This window comes from Vicia villosa, linkage group LG7 (genome assembly GCF_029867415.1).
Source record: "Vicia villosa cultivar HV-30 ecotype Madison, WI linkage group LG7, Vvil1.0, whole genome shotgun sequence".
Taxonomy (NCBI): Eukaryota; Viridiplantae; Streptophyta; class Magnoliopsida; order Fabales; family Fabaceae; genus Vicia; species Vicia villosa.
In genome coordinates, this window is record NC_081186.1 from 131047891 (window position 1) to 131057557 (window position 9667).

A 9667-nucleotide genomic window follows, 5' to 3' on the forward strand; every position below is an offset into this window, starting at 1 on the left:
ATATATATATATAGGTAGTAGTATGCTAGGTTGTTTAATCTCTTCATTTCCTCATAATTTCAATTGTTAGGGTTTGTGTTAAAACCATGAAATTGTATGATAAAACCATGTTTTATTGTTATGATTGATAACCCATGGTAGAAACATGTTTAGGAACCCTTATATATGTGCTTATTGGTTGTTTTAATGGGGTTTTGTTGAATGAGAACGTGTTTTCGAAGTGCTGCTGAAATTCTGATTTTTTTCCAGATTTCGCACAGTCGCGCCACGCAGAACCTTCAATGTTGGTTCGCGCCGCGAGGAAACAGGACACGCCGCGACCTGTTATAGAGTATTTGTAATTTTGTGATTTTGATGATTCGACTTGGGATCTTGTATGCTTATGATTTAAGATGGATTTCCATGAGTTTTAGTAATTTATTCAGTGATGTTTGGATAGGTTTTGAATCGAAAAGGAACTTATACATGAAACTTTTGTTTTGGTTATGCATAATTGTGAATTTGTGAATTGGGTGGATAACATGAATTGACTTGTGTGCTATATGTTATATGTGATCATTATATGCTATGTGAATGTTTGTTTAATCATAAATGTGTGTTGTGCAACGTTTGATGGATAATTTGAATTTTGCGAACTATTGTGATATGCTTGGATAATTAAGGTTTTGTGATAATCTTAATTTCATATGTTGTGAATATTGTTGCACATGCATTCATGGGGAGTTGGAACTCCGGTTGCCTTTAATCCTTGTGTGGAAATACAGGTGTGACTTTGTTCCTTTGTGGATTTGGAAGCGGTGAACTATATGTTCATGTTTTGAGGGCTTTGGTCTTATGCGGATCGGAAGCGTGGCTCTGCTTCTTGAGTATGGAATCAGGAGCGGTGATCTTGATACTCATATGGTACCACATGCATGAGTCGCATTAATTGCATTTTGAGTCACATTGTGTGCTATGTGATTGTTTGGATTGATGTGTTTACTTGTATAATAATTGGAGATTGTATTTTGTGCAAAACTTGTGGAACTTGTTTAAATTATAAAGTGCGATGAGTGATTATGCTATGGTATACTATATTCATTGTCATATTATATTTGCTCAAAATGATTTGAATTCTCACCCTTGTGTTTGAATGATGTTCATCGTGACATCGCGCAGGTTCCAACGAGTAGCGTGCTTGCACAAGGATTTAGCCGATGAGCTTATCGATTATTTCAGTTTGATTTAGGTAGTGAGTCAATGCTCTGATCATATAACACTGGGGGTATTTAAACTCATGTTTTGAATGTTTGAATTATTGTTACCTTTAATGTATTTGACATGGTATTTTGGACGTATTATGTTGGTGGCCATGTTGCCTACCGTTGGATTCATATAACATGTTCATGATATGAATATGTTATTACGATTTGGTAGATGAATATATTAATGGATATATTCATTGAAATTGTTTTGAGAAACATTATTCTGTTGCATTTGCATAGTATTGAAGCATGAAGATTTCAAATGTGTTACGAATATGATCATGTGTATGTTTGGATGTTTTACTTTGATTATCAATTGTTTTTGAAACGGCATGTGACGCCCTTTTGATATATGCTTATTTACTTTGTATTTATATATGTAATATTTGGGGTTAGAAAAGGGGTGTTACATTACGTCATCCATGCCTTTTGTTTTTCCTTTTTTATTCAACGAATAATTTTTTGAATAAAAAAGAAAAAACATAAAGGATGAAGGGACGTAACATATCAAAACACAAACAAAAATAATTGTTGGACATGTCTAACCTATCTCTAAAAAAAACTTTCAAAAGCACAAATAGGAAGTGAGCTCCACTAAGTTTCATAGTTAAAAATTTAGATTGACTAATCTAAATGCACATTCATTTTTCTCTATGAAAATGTGAGATATATCGAATCTAAAGGATCATATAGTGTGTAATATATTCTTTCATCTAATTAAATGATACCAATGGACAATATTCCTATTAACAAATTCAACAGCAAGTATGACTATGGAAAAACAAAAAACTGGTATGATTCCAAACATTTAGTAATGCTAAACTTGGGGTATTTATATATAGGGTACACTACTAGAAATACTCGTATTACCTGCGGAATTTCCTGCGGAAAATATTCCGCAGGTATACCTGCGGAATTTCCTGGGACTTTATTAAATAAAAGTAATTTCCTGTGGATCCAGCGTTGGCAGCAAATTCCGCAGGAATACCTGCGGATTTTACTGCGAAAAATATATTCTAAACAAAATATCTAACAAAAATATAAAATCCGCAGGTAACTTCGCAGGAAACTTTCCTGCGGATCTTCCTGCGGTTATCAACTTCTATAAACACCAAACTGTAAATACAATATTCACAGGTAATTCCGCAGGAAAATTTCCTGCGAAGTTACCTGCGGATTTGCCATTTCATTAATTAAATTAAAAATAATTTAATCATTTTATTTCTATTTTATTAATTATATTTATGGTGTTTTTATATTTAGTTTAATTTTAATTTTTAATCTAAATTTTTTTCAATGTTATAATTATTTTTATAATGTGTTTTAGTTAATTTTTTGTAAAATAAATAAATGGTATGTAAATTTTAAATTATATATAATTCCCGAACTTATATTTTAATAATAGGTATGATAGTTTTTAAAAAGTAAAATTAAAAAACTATAAAAAAAATAATAGGTATGAAAGTTTTTAAAAAATAAAATTAAAAAACTATAAAAAAAATAATTTGATGAAATCTAGGATAGAGGTGAGAATTGTTAGACTCCTTTTCTAAAATTTGCAACATGAAATTTAAAGAAATTTTTTATAGATATTTTATGAAAAATTTGGTGCATATAAATTTTATTTAATCCATATATAATTGTTGCAAAACTTTTTAAAAGTTAAAAATTGAAAAAATGTAAGAGTAGATAATGAAAATTTCATAATTAAATAAACTAAAAATATTATAAAAACAAGATAAATAATTTTATTATTACTCTCATAATATGAGTTAAATTTAATAAATTGTGGGTGTAGTTTGAAAATTTGAGGAAAAATAATAATATTATATTTAAATGTGTAATAATATATGGTGGTGGAATTTCATTGATAAATAATCCAAATCGAAATATTATAAGCAAAAATTTAAACCAAAATCATATTATAACTTAGTGTGAATACTAAAAATAAATTCTCAAATGCTTCAGGTGAACAAAAGCCTATATACTTCAACTCAATCCTAACCTAACAAATGTTTGGAGTTCTCTCGAACAGAGCCTTCGTAACCCTGAAAATGCGGAATCGTTAGAGCATGGGTCACGTTTAGAGTTGACGACGCCATCACCAGTTCCACCACAACCAGTCTTCTTCATAACGATCTAAACTCTTGTAGTCGCAACCACTGAACGAATCTCCGAACCCTAGCTTGTACTTTTTCCCTTTTCAACTTAGGTAAATTCATCTTTTGATTTTCTTAGTTTCGGTTTGACGTTTTTGTTTTTTATATTTATTATTGAGCCTAGTTAGTTGCTGAGTTAATTCAATTGGTAGGGTTTTTACTGATTTTAAGTTAGATTGATTATAAACTTAGGTATTTTTGTGAACAAGGTGCTTGTTGAAATGCCACAATGAGTTTACTTATGTTGATTTTGCTTTCTACTTATGAAATGCCGTCGGCAATTTGCTATAGGTTGTGTGAATTATCTATCATCTGTCAACTGTGTTTGCATCATACCTGTTCAAGATTCTTAATCGGAGATTCAAACTCGAGCATACTGCGGCACTCATTTTCTCCTGAATCTGCGAGGTGGTGGGGTCATTGGGGTGGTTGGGTGTGCTAGTTCTGATCAGCTTGTTCTGGTTTCTTTTTTATGAGCCTATGGCTTGCAGCTCTGGGTTCTTTATATGCAGGGATGACGTTGTTGGGCGCAAGTGGTGTTAGCATTGTTCTCTAGCAGTATCAAGGTTGTATTGGAAAAATGTCAAAGGAGTTTTGTCGGATGGTGTTGGTTGGAGTGGCTGCATCTTATGCTTTAACTCCATTAAGTGCAATAGAATAGTTCAATAGAGTTGCACTAATATCATTCTGCATAATAGTTTTTTATATGTTAGCTTTGGAATATTTATTTATTTGTATTGGTTCTTGAGGGTTTTGCAGTGGGTGTATGTTTCAGGGACATTGTCTCTATTAGAACTTTTAACTAGTAGTTTTTAACAGTGAGGAGGGGTTTCTCAAGTGTTCTTCTTCTTTGTGATGAGCTATCTCTAGTTGGAACATTAAATTACGCGTGCATTACGAACATTACGAGACTGGGGTCCGGTTAGATTTCTATACTATAGAGCGGTATAGCGCCGCCACACTGAATCTGTCCACAAGGCTGTTAAATGACAACTGCCACTGTGTCATATGATCTCTTTTGATTTTTCCACCTTGAACTTCTGCAAGCTGAAGCAGTGAGAAACTTTTTATACTCTCTCAACAATGGACTGCAACTGCATCATATGATCTCTTTTGATTTCTCCACCTTGACTTCTACAAGCTGCAGCAAGTGAGGTTGCAAGGGAACTGAGGTCGTAGCACTTGCGTAGGTACTTAAAACTGAACAGTGTGTTAAATCTATGAGTTTTTTAGAATAATGTCTTTCCATATTAGCACATTGACTGTAGTTGTGAGTACTTTGAGTTGAGTTGTAATTGATTTGACCTGTTTCTTGCTGTTCATGATTTTAGGATTTTTTTGTATTATTCTTACAGATTTGCATTGTTATGATGAGAATTTTGATAAAATCTTATGAATTTGCAGTTTTTTTGTTGTCCTGTGAACCTTGTCTCCTGATGGCATCAATGTAGCCGTCAGCTAGTGTCTATCTCCAATCTTGCCTTAGTCCTTCAATTCATTTGCTTTGGGAACTTGTGTGGTTTAATACTTTTGTCAACATTAATGATTGTTGGGGCACTTATTGTGTGGTTTAATACTTTTTTTGTGTACGTAGATTATGGCGAAACTTCCAGCTATGCTTTCTTTGAGGCACTTATTGATCTTATCATTGGCTGTGAACGTTAGTTTGATTCTGAGAATGGTGTATGAAGGTGAACAAGAAGGAAGCAACAAGAACATGGAAGGGTATAATCGGATTATTCAAAAATCACGTTGGTTATACCTTCAACCTTGATCAGTAAGTGCAGTTAGTAAGATTGGTCTTTTTTTATTAATATTTTCTTCATCATGTTTTTTATAAGCAAAGTATTAATGAGTATAAGAATTCTGCAAACCAATTTTCTTCATCATGTGGCTATAATAATAATTAGTAGAAATTATTTAAATTTATTTGACTAAAAATACTATATGTTAGTACTAAATTAATGTTAACACTGTTTTGTGATTATCTTCATTTCTATTAATAAGTTATCACTTACTGCACTCTATTTGTAAAAAGAAATGAAAAGTAGTGTTTAACTTCACTAGTACTTATGTGTCTTTTGATAACTATTTTAGAGGTAATAAAGTGAGTTTATGGAGACTTTATAGGCAAAACTTTTTGCTATTTAAGTGGTTTATCTTTGGAAGAACCTCTTTTGAAATAATATTTCATGTACTTGGAATCCTAACTATTGTATTTCGAATTAGTGGTAGTTGATGTAAAAGTAGATACATTTTACATGCATGATATGGCTGTTACAATTGACACTGTAGTTGATTTAATTGGTTATGTTATGTTACACTTAATATGCTTATTGCTTATGTTATGTTACATGCATGATATGGCTGTTACAATTGACATTGTAGAACTGATAAAATATCATTCTGTGACAGCACGAATTAGCAGTAAGTAAATTCTATGAATAAATAAGCAGAAATTACATAAGTAGAAGTTAAGTGGTATTAATGTTAGAGTAATAATAAATTAAAAGCATATATAGATTTAACTTTTAAGTAGTATTAGTATATTATTAAAGTAGACATGGTGAAAAGAAGCTGAAGATGAAACACAAAACCGTAGTCTTGTGCATGGCTCAATAAATCATATAGAAATAATTTTTGTTCAAAGCTTAATAACATTACATGATTTTAAAGTAATAACGAAATACTTGCGTAAAATTAGATGAATAGATTCAACTAACTAAATGCAATGTTGTGGTTTCAGGTAGAGAGGATGGGAAGAGACTGTTTCGTTATCCCTTCCCTAAAGAGTCATTTGCTTTTGATGAAATAAACTTTGGGATATTACATGACTGCGTTAACAATCGACGGCCAATAGAGATGTCAAGTTTTAGCCTGCAATATATTTTTGGATGAGTATTTAAAATTGCTACAATATATTTTTGGTAAATTTGTATTTTTTTTCATTTAAAAAGTTGGATAACTTTACTCTAGTGAGTTGTTTTAAGCATAATTATATATGTGAAATTTATTTCCCATTTCACTTAAATTGATTAATTTAATTTATTTCCCAAAGAGAAGATAAACTCTTATGATGAAGCTAGTGGCAGACTTTGTTTCACATTAAATTATTGCATAGGAAAATTTCAGTGTCAATTTATCAACAAAATTATTTTTATTTTTTTTTTAATTTTGAAAACAGTTAGCTGCGGATTTACCTGCGGAATTTACTTCCTGCGGATTTACCTGCGGAATTAGCTGCGGATTTACCTGCGGATTTCCCTGCGAATTGTTTCCTGCGGATTTAGCTGCGGAATTACCTACGGAATTACCTGCGAAAAATATTACCCACGAAGGTTTTAGCTGGGGACATAAAGCCGCAGGAAACACGTTTCCTGCGGAAATTTAGCAAAAATCCGCAGGTAATTCCGCAGGAAATACGTGTATTTCTGGTAGTGAATCTTCATTAAATTAATATGCTAATATGAATAATAAGAGAAATTTTTTTTTCTTGAAAATGACTCAATGCTAATCATTCATGCAATTTCTAAAGTGAATATTATTTCTTAATAACTATTAACTAATTTGAAAAATAAATTAAACATTATACATTTTTTTAGATTTAAAATATCTTACATTTTCAGAGACAAAAATGCATGTGCATATAGATTGGACAATTATGTTCTTTTTGTTGATTTTGATACATTGTGAAATTCACTTGCTATTTATGCTTTTGAGAATTTTGTGAGAGAAAAATTAGGCATGTCCAACTATCCATTTTGCTAGCTTTTGGATGGATTAGGTGTTATGTCTCTCATCCTTTTTGTTTTTCTTTTTTTATTCGACAAAGACAATTTATTGAATAAAAAAGAAAAAACACTAAGGTTAAGGGGACGTAAAACTAATTAATTAACTCACAGAAAAACAATAAAAAATGATAATTGGGTACATGTATAAACTAAAAAAGAATTTCAAAGGCACAAATAGGAAGTGAGTTCCACGAAGTATCATTAAAAAAAAATGAGCATCGGCTAATCTATCTACACATGCAATTCCCCCTTGAAAATATGAATTAACTTGAATATTAAGGAGCATATAATGTTTAACTTTTTTTTTTTATAAGCAACTTTTGTTTTTCAAATCAGAGCACTAGGGGTACTCAAACCCAAATACACAGAAGATGAAAATATATCTAATAATAATACACATCAGACCTACTAGTTAAAGGAAATCACAGGGGTGTTTACACAACTCGTAAAAATTACAATTCAAATGATTCGAGTCTATTTGGAGCCACCACCACGAAAACATCTTAATTTATGAACTATCTCTTCTACATCAGAAACTTCATTGTTGAATACTATCCCATTCCGAGTGATCCATATGCACCATACCGTAGCTAACCAAACCGCCCCTTCCCTACCTTTGGAAGCCTTCCCCTTCATAAGCATGAAGAAGTTGGAAAAGTGATTGCAGCAACTTCCTACTACTATATCATGGACCTGCTGCGACACAAATTTGAGCCAGCTAAACACTAAAGACCATATTCTTCTAGACATATAATGTTTAATGTATTCTTTCATTTAACTAAAGATGCCATGAGAGGGTATTCAAATTCGAAAATACAAAGATGGCCAGCGTTGAGTTAACATCAAGCCAATGTTTTCTACAAATGTTCATGTTAGCATATTCAATAACGAGTATGACTATGAAAAATAATTAACTTATGTGATTCAAAGTGTTGGAGGAGCTTGACATTTAATGTCAAAATATTTAATAATGATAAACTCGTTAATAGAATAATACATGACACTTTTTAAATAAGTATATGTCACGTAGATCAATTGTTGATTTTCAATAATTGGAGAAACTGCTTTTTTTATAATTAATAACTATTCCATAAAATTAAATTTTTAAAAACGATGATGAGAAAAAATATAAATAGATTATAGATTTTAAACAAAAACTCAATGGGATAGTAATATAAGAAGATGAGAATATAATGATTTGTAAAATTTTAGAGTAGTGATAATAAACTTGGGGTATTTCTATACACGAATATATAATTTTAACGCCAGTAATTATTATGTAATGAACAAGACAATTAAAAATAATAAATTATAAAAAGAGGGTGATGTGAAATAACTTATCTTATTACCTTTCAAATCATTGAAATTAGAAGACCTCTAAAAGGTTTGTGGAAAATATCCTTAACTTCACTGTCTAAAAATGTTGCATCTTAAACTAGAAAAATATCCTTGTTAACCTTTCTTTAATTACGGTGTAATCATTATCATTAATGGAACTTGACATAACTAAACTAGAAAAATATCAAAAAATTAACAAATTTTTATTAAATTAATACGCTAACATGAATAATTAAAGAAATTTTTGACTTGAAACTAACTCAATGCTGATCAATCATACATTTTTAATGTGAATATTGTCCCTTGATAAATTTTAATTGAAAATAAATTACAAACTATACTCTCTTTTAAATTCAAAATATCTCACATTTTCTAAGAGGAAAATGTATGTGCACCTAGATTGGTCAATTTAGTTTTTTCTATTACTATGATGCTTGGCGGAATTCATTTCCTATTTCTACTTTTGAAACACTACGCCAAATTTGTCTTTTAGCAGCGCATCTACGAAAGCTTTTTAGGAAAAGCGCTGCTATAGGTTTCTCTAAAAATAAAATTAAAAAACAAGTGAAAAAAGCGCTGGTAAAGGGGGGCGGGTATGAAAGCGCTTTCTAAAAGCGCGGGTAAAAGGGGGGGTATGAAAGCGCTTTAATAAAAGCGCTGGTAAAGGGGGGGTTATGAAAGCGCTTTAATAAAAGCGCTGCTATAGGGGGGTATGAAAGCGCTTTAGTAAAAGCGTTGGTAAAGGGGGGGGGGTTATGAAAGCGCTTTAATAAAAGCGCTGGTAAAGGGGGGGTTATGAAAGCGCTTTAATAAAAGCGCTGCTATAGGGGGGTATGAAAGCGCTTTAGTAAAAGCGTTGGCGTAGGTAATTTTATAATTAAAATTGTTAAATCCTAAACTAACAAAACACGCGGTGCACCGTTTCTCCTCCTCATATTTCTGTCACAAATTCTCTTCCTCCTCACTGTTCCTCTCCACGCCTCCGTTCATACTCCCTCTATCGTTCTCCCGCCGTCGTACTCCCTCTGCCGTTCGTACTCCCTCCACCGTTCGTACACCCTCCGTTCCGGCTCACCCTTCTTTCAAAGGTGAGAAATGTTGAATCTTTATCTTCATATTTGAATTTGTGACATGT

At 31.7% G+C, this 9667-nt stretch overlaps 1 long non-coding RNA gene across 3 annotated transcripts; it reads left to right on the plus strand.

The window, feature by feature from the left end:
• Positions 1-3189: 3189 nt before the first annotated feature.
• LOC131618556 (uncharacterized) lies at positions 3190-6428 on the plus strand. Of its 3 annotated transcripts, none has more exons than XR_009288892.1 (4): positions 3190-3456; positions 3695-4593; positions 4808-5180; positions 6150-6428. It is a non-coding gene; the product is annotated as an uncharacterized LOC131618556 (long non-coding RNA). The 3 variants fall into 3 exon arrangements; XR_009288891.1 differs by having other exon boundaries at positions 4998-5180; XR_009288893.1 differs by having other exon boundaries at positions 3695-4589; positions 4998-5180.
• Positions 6429-9667: the final 3239 nt, after the last annotated feature.